At 38.4% G+C, this 17,130-nt stretch overlaps 1 non-coding gene across 1 annotated transcript; it reads left to right on the top strand.

The window, feature by feature from the left end:
• The first annotated feature begins 8,835 nt into the window (after nucleotides 1-8,835).
• On the top strand, nucleotides 8,836-8,907 carry Trnae-uuc. Its single transcript has one exon. It is a non-coding gene; the product is annotated as a tRNA-Glu (tRNA).
• Nucleotides 8,908-17,130: the final 8,223 nt, after the last annotated feature.

The raw sequence follows: 17,130 nt of genomic DNA, 5'->3' as shown, positions 1-17,130 counted from the left end.
CGGCTCATAGAGCCATATTCTGGTACAAGACCAGTGTTGTAACCTTTCTCTTTTTCTAAGATCGTGGTTGTAACAGACGATGGCTCGGTGATCTAAAACGCGTTGCACGCATTAAAATTATTGCGGAAAAGTGCAAGTATCTTTAACTTCATTATGCCGAACTTCCACTCTATAACTTTTCATGCCCTTCTTCTTTCTGGGCGTTTTCCTGCAGTGGGTTTTTTCACCGAAGGATACTACTCCCTTATCCTCATGTTTTTTCCCACAAACAGAAATCTTTTTTTGCACTCAAATTTCCACATATACTTGTTTATCTTGTTTGACATTTTATCAATAGTGTATTGCATATTTTTTGTATTTTAAACTTTTCTTTGCCGTTTTTAAATGTCTTAATTGGCGATTTCGAGGGGTTAAGTGGACTCTTATAATAATTAAAAAAAAATAATAATAGCTTTATTGCCAGTGATTTTACATAATAAAAATAATGTATATAATGTTGATAATAATAATAGTTTTAAACAATAGCTTTAAACAATATAACAGAAAAAAACTTATAACATTAGCAGCAATACATCCTCACGGTCCTGCTAAGCCAATCAAGGCTTGTCAGCAGGTGCCGTATTAGACTAATTAAGGTGGCTCCAGACAGTAAACATAAAATTATCCATAAGAATACATATTGAGTGCGTCCACAGGCAAAAAAAAAACAAAAAGAAACACCGCCATTCATGTGGAATTAACACTCAGTATAAAACATAATATTTTCCTTTACAACAAGCCAAATATCTCTCATTTAAGTAGTACAATTTCCATTACAAAAAAATGCCTTCACCCACAAATTAATAGTGTCCATTGCAGAAAAAATCTTTGTACAGAAAGATTAATGTCTAACTTGTGCTAAGATATTCTTTTAGTTTCCTTTTTAATTCACACAAATGATTTAGACATTTAAGGCTTTCAGGTAGATCATTTAAAATCATTGGTATTTTTACCTTTGATTTGTTTTTTCCATACAACCAATCCATACAGAAGAAACATAACCATTTATGTGGAGTTAACACTCAGTTAATATACAACATAATATATTTTCCTTTACAACAAACGAAATATCTCTCATTTAAGTAGTATAAATTCCATTACAAAAAAATGCCTTCACCCACAAGAAATAGCATCCAATTGCAGGAAAAGTCTTTGTAAAATCTTTGAAAGAATCTTATTATTATTATATTTTTTCCTTAAATTTTCTTCAGTTTTTACTTAGTTGTTTTAGAGTATAGAGCACGGGTTTCACCAAGGTAACTCTTTACAGTTCTATTGCGTTGAGAAATTTTCTCGTGATATTTCAGGTTGAAATTATTACAGCCTTTTGCAATTTGATGAATGTATTTGGATGAAGGTTGAGTGTTTTGAAACTATTTTGTGCATCTTTTGGGGTGGTACTGGTAGCAGAGATGACAAAATGCTATAAAAACCTGTTCCATATTCTTTTTATTTCTATTACCAATTCTTGTTACTTATTTATCTTTCCGGCTATTGTCTTTTCGATGTTATGCGACAGTGATACAGCGATATCTGGTATGTAACAAGTTATATATCTCTTGTCAATGAACATTATGTCTGGTCTGTTATTGACTATAGTCTTATCTGTTTGTATCGGCAAATCGTAGTAAAGTTTAAATGAACTGTTTTCAAGCACTGCTTCGGGGTGATATTCATAATATGGAGTCATGGTATTTATTAACTCGTGTTGGTAGGCCAGTTTTTGATGGATAATTTTTGTAACTTGATTATGCCTATGTAACTATTCTGTATTAGCTAACATCTTACAACCAGATATAATGTGTTGGATTGTTTCTGGTACTTGAAAAAATCTTCTACATTTGTCATCTGTTATGCTTTTATCACCCAGGATGTACTTTGCACAAATGCTATTATTATTTAAATCGCTTGACCTTGTTCAAGAATAAAATGAAACAAAAACATGAGGTTTTCAAGAATGTCATTACCTTTTATTTTATGAATGGTCCGTGATACTAGTATATGCTGTTAATTACAACGTTATCGCGTGGACCAAATAGAGACAGCATGGTCGATCTCACTTTCAAACTAGCTTATGTTCGCGTATTTTTCTATAGCAGAGCAGAGAACCCGAAGAAAATGCAGAGATCATGTGATCAACGCCGCGAAAGTCTTCGTACCCACAAATTTGGGAAAAGTATGTGACCAATGGAAAGTTTAAGGGAGGGAGGTAAAGGGAGGAAATTGATGACTGAAACATAAGAAAGAAGACGTAAAGTGAAGACTTAGACGTGCGGCGTAGTCTAATATCTCTGGGGAATTTGACCACTGAAGAAAGGGTCCGATCGGTAGAATCGGAGCTTTTCGGGAGTAGACGAGGAGTTTGCTGGGTAGATACAATCGATAGAGGGAGAGGGGGGGGGGGGGGCAAGCGAAAATTTCCAGATACTTCCAGAAAGGTGGGGTTATTTAGAAAATGCTCTGAAATCTAAATACTTACATGACAAAATGTACGTTTTTACAAAATGGCGCACTCTTCGTGAAAGGGGAACGTGAAGGCAACAGAGGATGAAGGTGAAAGAGGTAAACATTTTATCCCTGTAACTCTCTGTGCGTTATAGCCTATGCTTTCCCTACATATTACCCTGCAAGCCACCTGCAGAGGTGTTTGGCAGGGGGTGAGCTATCACCACCATCCACCACGCACAACACCATTTATGGGGACTAAAGGTTACTACCACGAACATATCACTGCGCAACATGCACGCTACGTATGTTTCATAGGCTATGGGATAAATCAACCTGTCTATGAAGCCACAATATACAAAAATGCTGTTAGAAATACTAGTCAAAATCAGAAACATGTATTAAGGAATAAGTACGTAAATTAGTTAGCTACACTAATAGTCAACTATTCTATTTCTAACCAGTAACGCTGCCATTATCGCCATTCTTTTAACAAATCCCAATTTACGATTAGCTCGACCTGTTATTTCCCGAATATTTTTATTACTGGATGTATTGAATCTAATTCCAAGATATTTTATTCCTCATAATTGGGCACCCTGAATATAATAAGTATGTTGTTTGGTGTTTTTTTCAATAAATACATTACTACGATTTTTTTTAAATTTACAGGTAACTCTAGCTATCAAGCATCACGCCATGCTTAACTGTATTAAGGTCGTTCGTTTGTTCATCTGTATAGCTACGGATTTCACACTACAGCGTCGTCTGGAAATAATCTAATTTTATTGTCTACTATTCATGTGACCGTGCAATAAGTAAAGAGAAAGTATATAACTCAATTTCATTTTTAGAAATTGACATTGTTCATAAATTTTACATATAAGTGGAGTCGAACATTGCCATACCTTTGGGAGTCCCTATGGGTACCACTGGGGCTCCTTAACTCACCATCAATGTAGAATGATAGCGGTGTATTATCTATAAAAGCGTACGCGTAGGGTCCAAGGTGGAGCATATTTTATTTATTACCATTGTGAAGTTTATGATATGATCATACCTTCTAGCAGTGTAAAGTATTACCTAATGTAAGTAGCTATTATTTATTTAATCGATCCGTAGCTCTTAAAACCCTTGTTTTAAAGAATTAATGCATGTTTCTGCATTTTCCTTGTATCTGTAAAGGCCATTTTACTCGAAGCACGTAATTGCACAATCTAACGCGTGTACGAAGACGCAGTCAATATTCCGTCGTGTAAAGAGGTGAGTTGCTTGTACGCATGCATGCATGGATGTGAGATGGCAAAGTATCCCGTTATAATTTCGTTCGTTCATTCGCGTAATTGGGCGCCGTAATGAAAAATCAATGCAGTTCTAACCTGCGCAATTACGTTCCGGTGTAAAACGGCCTTAACAGCATTTTTTAGCTTCATAGGTAGACGGCCTTCATAAGTAGGATATAGATTAATCCCATAGCTTATGTGTCACAGGCAACGTACAAATAACACATTCCATGCTTGTGGAATTAAATTGTAATCCTTTGGTGCATCTTGTTTATAGTTCACCCCCTGCCAAACACCTGCATTGGTGGTTTGCTGGGTAATATGTAGATGTAAGCATCATACATTAAAGTGATATACGGCCTCATGGTTCAAATGAAATATTACAATTGGTATCGTATTTATGTGTAGGTATCTCCAACTTTAATTGAATTAATTGTACAACTTGTTTCGAACTGAAGTACCAGTACTTAAGCCACTAAATGAAGATGTTGATGCTACGATTCGCGTTTGCAGGCATTATGAACCCTCCCCTAAGTTGACCAGTAAATATTTCTCACCAGGAGACACGAATTTTGAGGGAAACTGGTCAAACTGACTCATCTGCCTGGTACTCCATCGTATCCTGTTACCTTTTCCCTTTCCTGGGTCCTCTCTTCTCGTTGTAAGGCACGCGTTTCTCCTCGTGGAGACAGGGAGATGGGGAGGGGTCGCGGCGAGCAGGGAGAATCAATACCAAAGCAGGGGGTTGTTGCGTAGTGCGTACACGGAGCATGAGCGGGACCTTGTCCGAAAATTCCATTTCGGGGGTAGTTTTTGGCGACGCGTCGCTAAGGGAGAAAGGGAGAGAGAAAGAGAGAGTGGTCTCCACGAGAGGGCGTACGCGTGCGATATAGTCTTTCACTTCCTCTCCGTGGGGTTTCTTAAAAATGTCTCCCTCACTCTTCCTTTCGTGATCAACGAGGTGTCCTAATACGTGCGTGCACACCTTACCGGGCTATCTTCGTGATTTGCCCAAAGTTTACCTTCTGGGCGGTGGTTTCCGCTTTCGACCGCTGCGATGGCGTGTTCTTGAGACGCATATTTCTACTCAGTCACATCAGAGAGGAGAGATCCTCGGTCACATGCAGTGGCGCAGCGAGCGCAACATTTTGGGGGATAAACCCCCCTACCCCCCCAGAGCTCAGAGAAATTTTTAAGTTTAATCCATTTGACTTAATTGGATTGATATTACTAATAGAATTCTGTAAGGATTAATAAAATATCCCTCAGAAAGCCGTAAAACTCACCATTTTGATCTATTTATCTTAAAATTCCGTAATCTATTAATCTCGCACCTACCGCTTATCCTGGTGGGTATTCCATACCCCCACACACCACGGTATTAGTCGCACCTAAACCCCCCAGCCTTAATTCCTAGCTGCGGCCCTGGTCACATGATTTGTTACGTTTTTAGTTCAGACCTTCGGAAAGAATTATGAACCATACGTTAAAATTTCAATCTCATCACACTAAGTCTCACATCTGTTTTAAAACAATATTGGAGCATCTAAGCTTCATAAATTATAATGATATATAGCTGCATACATCAAATGAAATATTACAAAAGGTATCGTATTAGCCAAATTTAATTGACTTAACTGTACTACTAGTCTGGCTAAAGCACTGAGATAAAAATGACGCACTAAGATAGCGTACGTACTGTTTACGTAATTCTAATTTCACAAACTCTACGACACGTGTTTTGAGTAATGATTACTACGAGCCAGTTGGCTTTCTGCGAACGGAACCAGCCAAGTCTTCCAGTCAACTGGAACGTGGCGAAATATTGTCCAGTAAAATGGATAAACGCGGAAGGAAACCCGGAAGAATCGCTGCCGTAACCTGCTAATATTTTAAAATCCTGGCATCAATTATAGCTGACTTAACTCATACGTTTCTTATTCTACGTAGCGCCTTAAATATAGCATACATAATATATAATTTAATTAATACAAATAAATTCTTAGAAAAATATTCGGCAAAAATGAGGACCCTCTTCATCTCTTTGTTTATTTGTTTGTATCAATTACTCCTGAAAACAGCGCGATGTGTCCTTTACATCGGGATTTTAAACAATCAACAAATACGATCACACACACCCATGTCCTGGAACGGGCATCCTATCCAGGCGGGACTCGAACCCGCGACAGTCGGTATGGTAGGAAAAGGGTATATTCTTGGAATTTTTTATTTAATAACAGTCCACAAACAGCACGAGGGCAATTTCAAAGGACTCATAATGGTAAAGAAAACAAATAACAAATAGTAAACAAAACTTTGAAAACCATTACCAAAGCTATATTCAACATTATTATCAAATTACAAACAAAAAATGGAGGTTTCAATGAGCTAGAGATAGGAGGAGTATTTGGAAAATTACGATGGAGAATGGTGCAAGATAGTTGAGGGATGAAAAAAAGGATCGATTTCAGCGACACAAAATTAACTCTGAACTATTACTTTAAGGTTTAAAATCTGTCATGAAGCTATTGCCAGATATACATATATATATATATATATAAAAAGCAGTGGGCTCTATATGTCAAAGATGAAGACATCTAGTGGTTATCATGGAACTCCTCAAAGTTTGCTCTCTGGGCGGTGTTATCCGCTTTCCAATGCTGACGTGACTTCGTATTGCGGAATCACTGCAATGACTCTTTCACTCAAGGTTTTCGCAATATTTCGCCATTCCATACTGATGAAAATTCTTTCTCTATATTTACTCAGGAAATTGGCGATGAATTCTGCTGCATTATGCATACTGTGAAGCAGTTTTTTTTCGTTGCAGCTGCTGTGAAATACTATCATCCCTTCGATGAAATTCAAAGGTCTTCAAGCGGCCCCCTATGTTAGCTGTCAACAGCCATTGGTAGTTAGGCCTACCTGTCATCATCATCATCATCGATGGTCAACAATCCTAAGATTGGTTTGAAGCAGCTCTTCACTCAATTTATCTATCAGCTAATATTTTCATACCTACATATTTCTTCTGTTTAACACCCTTCTTTAACTGTTTCATATATTTTGATCGGGTTCTTCATTTTCCGTTCTTGCCATCCACTTGTCCCTCGACGATTGTCTTCACGTGGCCATCCTGTCTTAAGACAAGACGTGTGGAACATTAGCCGCCATAATATGAAGTTGGATCGGTAAATAGGTGTTCGAATCCCAATCGGACGGCCCGCGTTCGATTCTTGGAGGAATTTCTTTCTCTCTCTTCCCAGAGAAATTCCAGAATGTTCGTGGAAGTTCCGGCGCACCGTTCGAGAGAGTTCGCCGCTATTATAAAAGCAAGCCATCTCGGCTACTAGAGCAGTCTGTATACAGCAAAAAAAATATTTATATAAAATTTTTCGAAAAGAAAAAAAATGGTAAAATGTAAAAGAACTGCAAAAAATAAACTTACAAAATGCATACTAAGGCATCAAAAAAATGATAAAAATGTTCAAAATCCATCAAAAAAAAATGTACTTCTAATTTTCGCACGCTTTTGGCCAATCAGGGCCGTTCCCGACTTCCGATGTCGGTTAGTGCGCTTTTGCACGCGCTCACTGGAAGCCTGTCTTTCTCATTCTCCTTCACTAACACTGGAAAGGTTAAACTGTTCCTTTTACATTTGTATCGTCGAAATTGTCCCGCGTACGCACTTTGCGTACATTAATCGCCGCTGAAGATGTATATATACTCACCGGCAGCAGGACTATCCACGGCTATATAAGCCGGTAATTTTTGAGGATCGTCGTCGTCATACCAGAGCAGTCTGTACTTTGAAGTGGCAATAAACGTTCCAATGCAGCAAAACACAAGAGTATTATTCAGCGTAGCAATCGCTACATACGGTTGTTCCGTCTTCTTGGCAAGGTTTTCATGAGGCTTCTCTACTCTCATACTCTTCTAAGGACTTACTCATTACTTACTCGGTCGACCCATCTGCTCCTCATCGTTCTTCTGTAGCACCACATTTCAAAGGCCTCAACCCGTGATTTCTCCGCTGCTGCTATTATCCAAGCTTCCGTAGAGAAGCATACTCTAAATATAAGTTCTGATGAGCCTTCCAGTAAGTGATTTTATTTCAAACCTCTTTATTTTCGGCGAGAACTGTGTCGCTTGCTGAGTATTTTTTATTGTTTTTATAATAACCTGCAAACCGACTTAAGTAAAATTGACTCATTTACGTAATTATGCTAACAATTAGCATGGAAATGAATAAACGGAATAAAACCGTGGCCTATTTGAAATCCTTCCCTTATGGTAAGAGAATGTTTCATCTAGCTTTTTATATTTGCAATTTTAAATGTTTTAATGTTTTCTGTAATTTTTGGATACTTAAAATATTCTCATTTTTAGTTGGATTTTTGAATGTTTCTTGGTGTGTAGGGGGATTTTTGAGATTATATTTTTTTGTTACTCAGGCATTAAAAGGAATGCATAGAACACGTCACATTTCAACATATATAACGAGAAAAATGAAAAATATATTTACTGAGAAATACATAATTAAGTCCCCAATTTTATAGAGACATTTCTCAAGGAGAAAGTCATGTCTTTTGAAGGCATTCAAAGTAGTCCCTTTTAAATATGGCATGGAATTGCATTATATTGTTTTATCCCATTGACTTTGGGACCCCGGGAACACAGTTTAAAATTCTGTTACACGTACTGTAGGCAAATCCACAGATCTCCTGGAGTGGTGGTGAATGGAGAAGTTGGAAGAAGCAAAAAACATGTAATTTCTCTTCATCTGATCTGAATTCAAATGTTCCAAAGTAACTTAGATTTTTTACATTATAACCCCTCTCTATTCTTAAACCAAACCCAATAGATATTCACATAGTGAAGAAAACATGGGCAGCTAATGGAAATGATCACATCATTTGGAAACTGCCGCAGAATTTTTTATGATTTTACTTACGATAATGGCATCTCTTTATATTCAGCAACATTAAACCATGCATCGTAATGAATTTCATTTGAAAATAAATTTCCAAGGCTTTATTAAGAGTTCTATCGCAAGCTAATATGTATATCCCATATGGTCTAGTGGCTAGGATATCTGGCTTTCACCCAGAAGGCCCGGGTTCGATTCCCGGTATGGGAATTTTTTTAGCGTTGCACAGATGTAAACAAATGAACGTTCTTCTGCCGTTTAACATTTGTAAGAAATAAATTTACCGAGACTGCACTTTTTACTGGGCGACAAAAGGGGGAACGGGAAGAGGGAGATAATAAACGATTTTAATTTTCCCTGGTGAATACAAGGAAACATTAAAATACTTTTAGGAATACGTTTGTAGGAAGAGGGGGGTTTGAAATTTAGAAAGGATGTCAATGGGGTGAAGTACAACGACTGAAAACCCTATAATCCACACTAACGTGCATGCTCACACTCGCCTAGCAAATTTTCCAAGGGAAACAAGTTCTGCGTAGGTCCCAACGATTGCACACATTTTAAACGAATATGGCTTGGAGCTGCTGGAGACTCGGAGGCTGCGCGTTGGGCATGGATTGCTTGTGAGGTTGGGAATGGATTTCTTTTGGAACGACACGGGGAGCATCATATTGCAGCCCCACTATATACAGGTCCGATAAAAGCGGTTAATTAGGAGAGATATTTAGCCGAATGGGTAGATATGGGTATTCCCGCGAACCATAAAGGACTTTAATAAATGCCACTCGTAATTTCTTTCCAGCATTTCCTTCTCATTTCTCAAGGCTAATGTCCTACAGTGCCCCCAGTCACACACCTATGGAGACAGCTTGCGGGGTAATGTGTCGATGGTAAATTCTGTATCAATTAAAATGTCAACGATTCCCCCAAAACAAAAATATTTCATTCAAAGTTAATGTATTGATTTGTAAAGGCGATGTCGTCTTAAATAAACTCAGAAAAAGAGCATTATGTGTAATTAAAAAAAAATAACTTTAGAGCATAATTGTTATTTAGTAATTATTGTAGTTTTTACGCGCACTCGGTATATATGTATTTAACAGTGTCTAGGTGTAATAATTAGTTGAATTTTTGCAAAATGTCTTTCTATTTTCTTTATTTTAAGTTTTCATTTACAAAAAAATACTGTAGCATGCATACTCCAGTTATATTTGTGCCTTTCACTGTGCCGACTAGAGCCTTCCATACACATTGAATGCTGGAAATATTCTCCTGCGGAACCGGTAATTAACCGCTTCGGGGAGATGAAAGATGGGAAATTTCTTTACAGCCACCGAAGAAGAACCTGCGCGGTACTTCATTTCATCCCAGCTCCCCAGTATGCCTTTTCTATTCCATCTCGTGATACTTAAACGTTGCCGTCTGGCGATGTACCAAGAAAAATGGCTTAGCCTATTACGCGAGTAATTGAGAAAAGCGTGATCCAGGCAAAGCGGCAGACCTTGGGAATAGTCTTGTCGAAGGCGCACATCCACACGATTTTACGTGCAAGTCTATTATCTACGGCTATTTCTTCCTTTCACTATCATCATAAACCATTTTACTGAAAACTATTTTCTGCACCGCGCAAAACCAATTTTTTTTTGGGGCTGAAAACCAATTTTTGCACCTGTGTCTCATTTCAATGCCTCTCGGAATTTCCTTTCTACCCTTAGGTTGTTCTAACGGTATTCTTATATGGTAGATGCATACAATTTGCCTTCCTTTCATCAATAACCAAACAGACCCCGAGAAAATTACCAATGAAATTGCATTTCCTCATTGGCGGAATTATCGCCTCTTAACTAGATATAATCCTCAGGCTTCAGCGTAGGGCTACGTGGTATTCCGAAATGGAGCTTTAGATAGATGCCAAAGATTCAAATCACTGTCATTTGCGTAAAAATATTTCCCTTGCAATAATTACAGTTTTCATAAAAAATACATCGTCACATAGATTGCCTACCTGTTTGCGAGGTGCAAGTTGTGCTGAATGCAGTTATGCAATTTTTTCATCATAGAGATTTAAAAAATTACGTGACTTCTTTTTTGCTCGCCGGTTTATCGTCACCATTCATCGTATTAACGCGACAAAGCATTGTGATACAATGTATTGCGAGACAAAGAATTGGGAATGCTATTGAGTCAACTAAAAAATGTTGATTGTGAATTTTGCAGTTCGGTTCGTAGTCTATTTCGCAATTTTGCGAACACATTATCTCCAAATCGCTTCACAATTACACCTGCTACAATAATACCGCGCCAAATATAATGTAAACACTTGCTTCGTGCATTCATGATTTGGAATTTTTTCAATGATTTAGTATGAAAGCGTAAATACTTGAAGTATTTATTTATTTTTTTAAATTGAAGTTTGATTGGTGTCTGTGGTTGGAAGCTCAACAGATTTGAACAGAATTCTAAAAAATATTCGAAGGACTTATGCCTGAAAATTTGACCGTGGTTGCTGAATATTATCGTGTTTCCTTATGTTTAATTATTTTGGCTCAGCTATAGATTTTTAAGGGAAGGCAATTATTATTATTATCTGTTTGCACGAATAATCATATGGTGAAAATATGGCATAGTGCCATGTAAGAGGGTCAGCCCTCGGATTAGAGCCAAAAAATTTCTCCTTGCTCTCATCGTAACTCGCGATGGCTGCAGTAGTTTAAGCTTAGTGTCTTCAAACCCGCTAACTCCTTTCTCACTTAGGGAATTGGCCCTCTATGCATACAAAGTCCGGAGAGTGACCAATCAGCGTCAAGGATCCCGTTTTTGGCGTGCTGTTGCGTGAGTCTTTTCCAAGTGGTATTTACTCCATGCCCAGCATCTCTATTGAAGTTTTCTGCCACCTTTTCAATTTAAATATCCTCCCGAATGATGGGAGGGAAGTAATGCTTTTCTTTGGCTAGGACCTTTGCTTTATCAATCATAATATGATGCCAGGGATTAAGGAACGCACGTTCTGCAACTGCTGATTGTTCACAATGCCTATTTTTAAGATCCCTGCGGTGTTCATTCAGTCTGACGGAGATAGGCCTTTTAGTTTGCCTGACGTATTTCATCCAACCGCAGGGAATCTCGTACTACAAATCTTCATATTGCCAATGAATGCATAAGGCACCGAGCTCAGGGAAAAGATCTCTTAATGATCACCTATTAAACCTGCCTATGGTCGGAAAGTTTCCTTCGTTTGATAAGGTATTAATAATCCTTATACAAGTCATGCGCTATCTGCAAGCAGGGTACTCTTCTACCTGCCAGCAGCCTGCATCGTAGCGGCGCTCACAGCCTCGCACCAAGGTGGCCTCACACGGCGGCAGCCGGAACCAGAATGACGTCACACGGTCTTTTCCCAGCATTCATGCATAGCCGTCGCGTTTTCGCGCGCTTGAAACTTTTCGATTTTCATTTAGTCAATAAATAAAATAGATATCGCCATTTAAAAATCTAAAAGCGTGAAATACGTACTCCAGGAGTAATAATCTTTCGATTTAGGCAATAAAAAAATAATAGGAAACCACCGTATTGCATCCTTCCACAATTCCATCCTCCGCTGCATCCTACCTGATAACCGTCACCGCAGCAGCACGTGTCAAACCCTCCTCTCGGAGGCGGCCTCTCTCTCTCTCTCTCCCCCCACCCCTCTCCTGTCTATCACTCAACCCCCTCCTCTCTCACCTTCCTCATTGGCACGTGTCACCCTCCTAACGAACGCTCACCACTTTAAAAAAGCCCCCCTCTCCCTTATTCTCTCATTGTCTCCTCTCTTGCTGTGTCTCGCTCTCCCACTGACTCTCTGTCTGTCTCCCCGTCTACTCTATTCTCCCGCTAACGTACCGCTCATATAGATTAGGGAGATCACCCCGGGTGCACCTTCTAATGTCACCGCGAGGCGATGGCGCGCACATATGAGTACATCCTCTCCTTAGGGTGACAATTGGAGTCTCGTTAACAACTTAACCTTATTGTGATCCAAACCAATAAACGTGTATTATAATATAGAATAAGGTATAGGCGCTAAATTTCGTCCCCCAAGTTTGTTTTTATATTTTATATTTACGTGGTATTTTTTTAAGATCCGCTCTCTCCGCGATTGGTGGGGCGTTTTGGCCTCGTGGGTGCAGCATAGGTACATTTAGGCGCGTAGCCAGGAATGGCGCTGAAAGTACTTCAACCTGCATTAATTTTCATTCAAGTATCACCCATGACTGAAATGCATAATAGGTGCCTATTTAATAATATTTTATCTACTTACATCTGCATAATATCCTGCGAGCTACCTCTGGGGTGTTCTGGTGGGGGTGATGAATCACCAGCATGCAAAATGCAACATGATTCCTACATTCACACTACACGGTCATAAAAATGTCACGCCTACTAACGTATTATTCTTTCTCATTCATACGATGGCAAAAGTTGCTAGATAATTGTGAAGGAAATCTGCCTAAGAGGCGAAAACATCCAAAACATGACGTTAAAAGTTCAAGGATAATTCAGGAATATGCATTTCTCAATGCATACGTTTGTAATCTACACTTCACCAGTCAACTAACCTATTCTAACGCTGTCGTTATAGTCTCTTATTGATCGTGGAAAAAACGAAATTATGAATCTGTCTCTTCTACATCCTGTCTCTCTTATTTTATTATTATATTATGGTGGCGTTCGGAAAATATGGATATTTTGGTCGGAAAGTTCTAGAATTTACACAATAGCTTTAGTCTAGTTTTCAGTCAACGATCTGACAGAGATTCCCATCCGAGTTGTAAATTGATGCGTGATTCAGCGTAGTTATTGGTGGAATATTTTACTTGTTTTTGGTCGGAATGAGCTAAGTTAATTCCAAGTTAAGTTGTTGTGAACGGGGGTTTGGGAACCCCCTCGCAGAGCCGTCTCTGCCTTCGGTAAGAGTTAATTAATGCGTAGAGGCCTTAAACCCTAATAATGGCACCTACCTCTCCCATTCTTACTATCACCCTATACGCTCAGAATATGTAATGGTACTTGGACGTGGCTCCATTGTGTTCCCTCAAGACGCATATTGACTGCGCATTTTGGCGACGCAAGATTTCTCGAATTGATGCTGAGCCATGCTGTACCGTAATATTGCGCATATATTTACGTATGCAAATACTGGGTCCTTTGTTACTTGGGATGCGTCGTGAATAAAACACTCGTTGCTGCGCATGGAAGCAATGATGAGCCCCAACCGGTTTCTGCTCATGTTATTTCATTATGAGGAGCACTGCTGATGATATCCCTGAGGAATAATTACATTTTGAGATCATTAATTTCTCATTTATTCCAATTTCTTATTTGGGCTGAATTAATTTAAACTGGAAAAGTAATATATATTAGTAATAATACAGAATAATCATTAAATATAAGTATGTGCATGGAATATTAGCATGAATACATTTTTTATGTAAGATGTAAAAAGAAAAGAAATACGTAGCAATGAAAAGATTAGCTGGTAGGAAAAAGGAGTGCAGAGATGCGTCAAACCTATGTTAGGATTGTTGACCAGTGATGATGACGTTTTAACCCTTTCTAACCCAGAGCTGTCTGTGGGAGAAGTTTCGAATTTCAAGATTTTTCATTTTGAAAACTTCAAAATTTTGCACTCAACCATAATTATGTGGCAGCTAAATATTTCGTCATTACAATTTACACCACAAAGTAATCCTTGGTTTAGATATTTCCTAAATAGAGCCGGAAATTTATAAATTTTTGATTTGCTTAGAAGCAACACTGGGTTATAATGGGTTAATCGCATTCATGTCAATGAAAGAATCGTATCTTCTTATTAAATAACAAGTTTACTCATTCAATTTGCGGCATTTATAAAAATAATCAATCTTATTAAAAATAAAATTGCAGCACTAGACTGTACACCGATGTTTCCTTTGGCTTAATGTCCGCGTCAAATATTGAAATGCCAGCGTTTCTTCCCCGAGGGTGTAGACTTCCACTGGGCTAATTATTTAAGAAGATGTATATTATACAGGGTGGAGAAAAGGTGTGCCTCGAAATTTTAACCCTGGATAGCTGATGCCAATGGGAAGCAAATTTACCAGTGATGTTTACTTAGAAAACGCACCATTTATAAACTACAAAAACTTAAAGCCAAGCGCTCCGATTAGCCGTGAGTTTGCCCTGATTCCGGATGCCCTGAACAACTCATGATCGCGATTGCCTCGCCTGCCGAAGATCATGATTAGAGATACCTACGTGAAAATGGCACTTTCAATTTAATTTTATAGCACTTTCAATTACAGTTTATAGCATTTTGTAGCATCGATGTTTTCATAATGTACCACAAGTAGTTGACGACAAAGTGTGATAAAACACAGTTATTTAAAAAAAATACGGAATAGTTTGAGTCGGCGGCGTAACTATGGGCGAGGGGGGTTTAAGGGGGATAGATCCTCCCCCAAAGCCTCAGAGAAATAAGAATAATAAAAAAAATATTGTTTAGTTTTGACATACAGTAAATTTTAACGTAACCTCTTAATGAAACCCAAATTTTAAGTGCCAAAATTAAGTAAAATGTATTTCAGGCATGTCATTTTTCCAAAATTTTCCCATACGGAGGGGGGTGGCAGGTCGCCCTCCCCATCCCCCCTCATCCTTCCCAAAGCATACTCCTCGTTACGCCACTGGTTTGAATAATTAAGGGGTATAGCAACAATATATCAAGGAATAAGGCATACTAGCCCGGTCAAAATAGGCATTGACCCTTGCATAAATTGCCAGCATGCTGAAAATTTGCATGAATCTCAAGGACACCACTCTAATGAAATCCTGAAAAGTCCCCATCGATCCCGCGTGTGCAAAAAATTTTATTCAAGGTCAAAGGTCACAAAAATGAGTTTTTTGCATTTTTTGGCCAAACTGTTGGTTTTATGATAAAAATTGCTCAGACCAAAATTGTAGATCACAAAATTATCTACAAAATTGTGATTTCACTTTTTTCTCTAAGATTTTCCGTTCCTGAGAAAAAGCCATTCGAATGTAGGCTGGAGCTGTATTCTTCCTAATATGCATGACTATATTGTTGCGCTCTCCGAATATTATTGGACGCGTAACTCGCATGCATTTGAATGGCTTTTTCTCAGAAACGGTAAATCATAGAGAAAAAAAATAACAATTTTGTAGATAAATTTCTGATCTACAATTTTGATCTGAGCAATTTTTATCACAAAACTAACCGTTTGGCCAAAAAATGCAAAAAACTCATTTTTGTGACCTTTGACCTTGAATAAAAGTTTTTGCACACACGGGATCGATGGTGACTTTTCAGGATTTCATTAGAGTGGTATCCTTGAGGTTCATGCAAATATTCAGCTTGTTGGCAATTTATGCAAGGGTACCCCTATTTTTTGGGCTAATTTGACCGGGCTAATACAGTTAATAATAAAAAATGATATAAAAGCCTGAATATCATTTACACCAGTTGAACATCAAAATGGAACAAGTTTCAACACTTTCTTCTTTCAACCGGCTGCGTCTGTCAGTCACATCTACATTGTACTGGCTGAAAAACCTCTCCTCATCCATGGTGCTTCACTGGTGTCCAGAATGTGTGGCGCGCAGCATCACCAAACTCAGTTTTTTTCCAAGCAGATCGCTGGAAATATTTGCTTTATATTGCTGAAGATACCAGGGTTCTCTGTAGTAGCTGGCGATGAAAATACATGTTACCACCTATGAAGCAGCAAGGCCCAACGTCCAGTGGCGTAGCGATGGGCGGGCCCGGCACTAAATTTACGAATTTTGCCGTCGAAAATTTATTTATTTATACAACACCAAAAACAGCACTAAGGCCTTTATATTGAGTTTATAAACAAAATAAATTATATAAACATAATTAATAAACATTTATAAAAATAATCTCATAAATAACAACCATTTTCAACATATAAAATACATACAAAATGTCGGTGTCAAAAATATAGTCTTTTCAGTTGGTTATTAAAAAAAAAGTGGTGCGGGAGGCAAAGAGGTCAGGAGAAGAAGAAACATTTGAGATTGAATTGAAAATAGAAGGTAAGCGGTAAAAGGGGGATCTATGAGATATTGCCAGACGGAAATTGGGCTGGTGTAGATCAGTATTGCGGGTTTTGCGAGCTGGAATGCGGAGTGAAAAGAATGCCAGGAGATCAATGCATCTGAAGGACCCATTCATGATGCAGTAAAGAAATTTGTTGTCTGATACAATCGGCGGTGGGTGGGGTGTAATAATCCTAGTGAATGAAGTATTTCGGCACGTGAAGAGAATCTGAGGTGGGAAGAGAAAAGGCATAGTTGCGGTTTACACATCATAAAAGTCCAGTCATCGCGCCTAAGTAGCATTTATTCGCGTGTATCGCATCAACATCGCATATA

The sequence above is a fragment of the Ischnura elegans genome, chromosome 9, assembly GCF_921293095.1.
Source record: "Ischnura elegans chromosome 9, ioIscEleg1.1, whole genome shotgun sequence".
Classification (NCBI taxonomy): Eukaryota; Metazoa; Arthropoda; class Insecta; order Odonata; family Coenagrionidae; genus Ischnura; species Ischnura elegans.
This window is presented reverse-complemented; position numbering and strand designations above follow the sequence as displayed.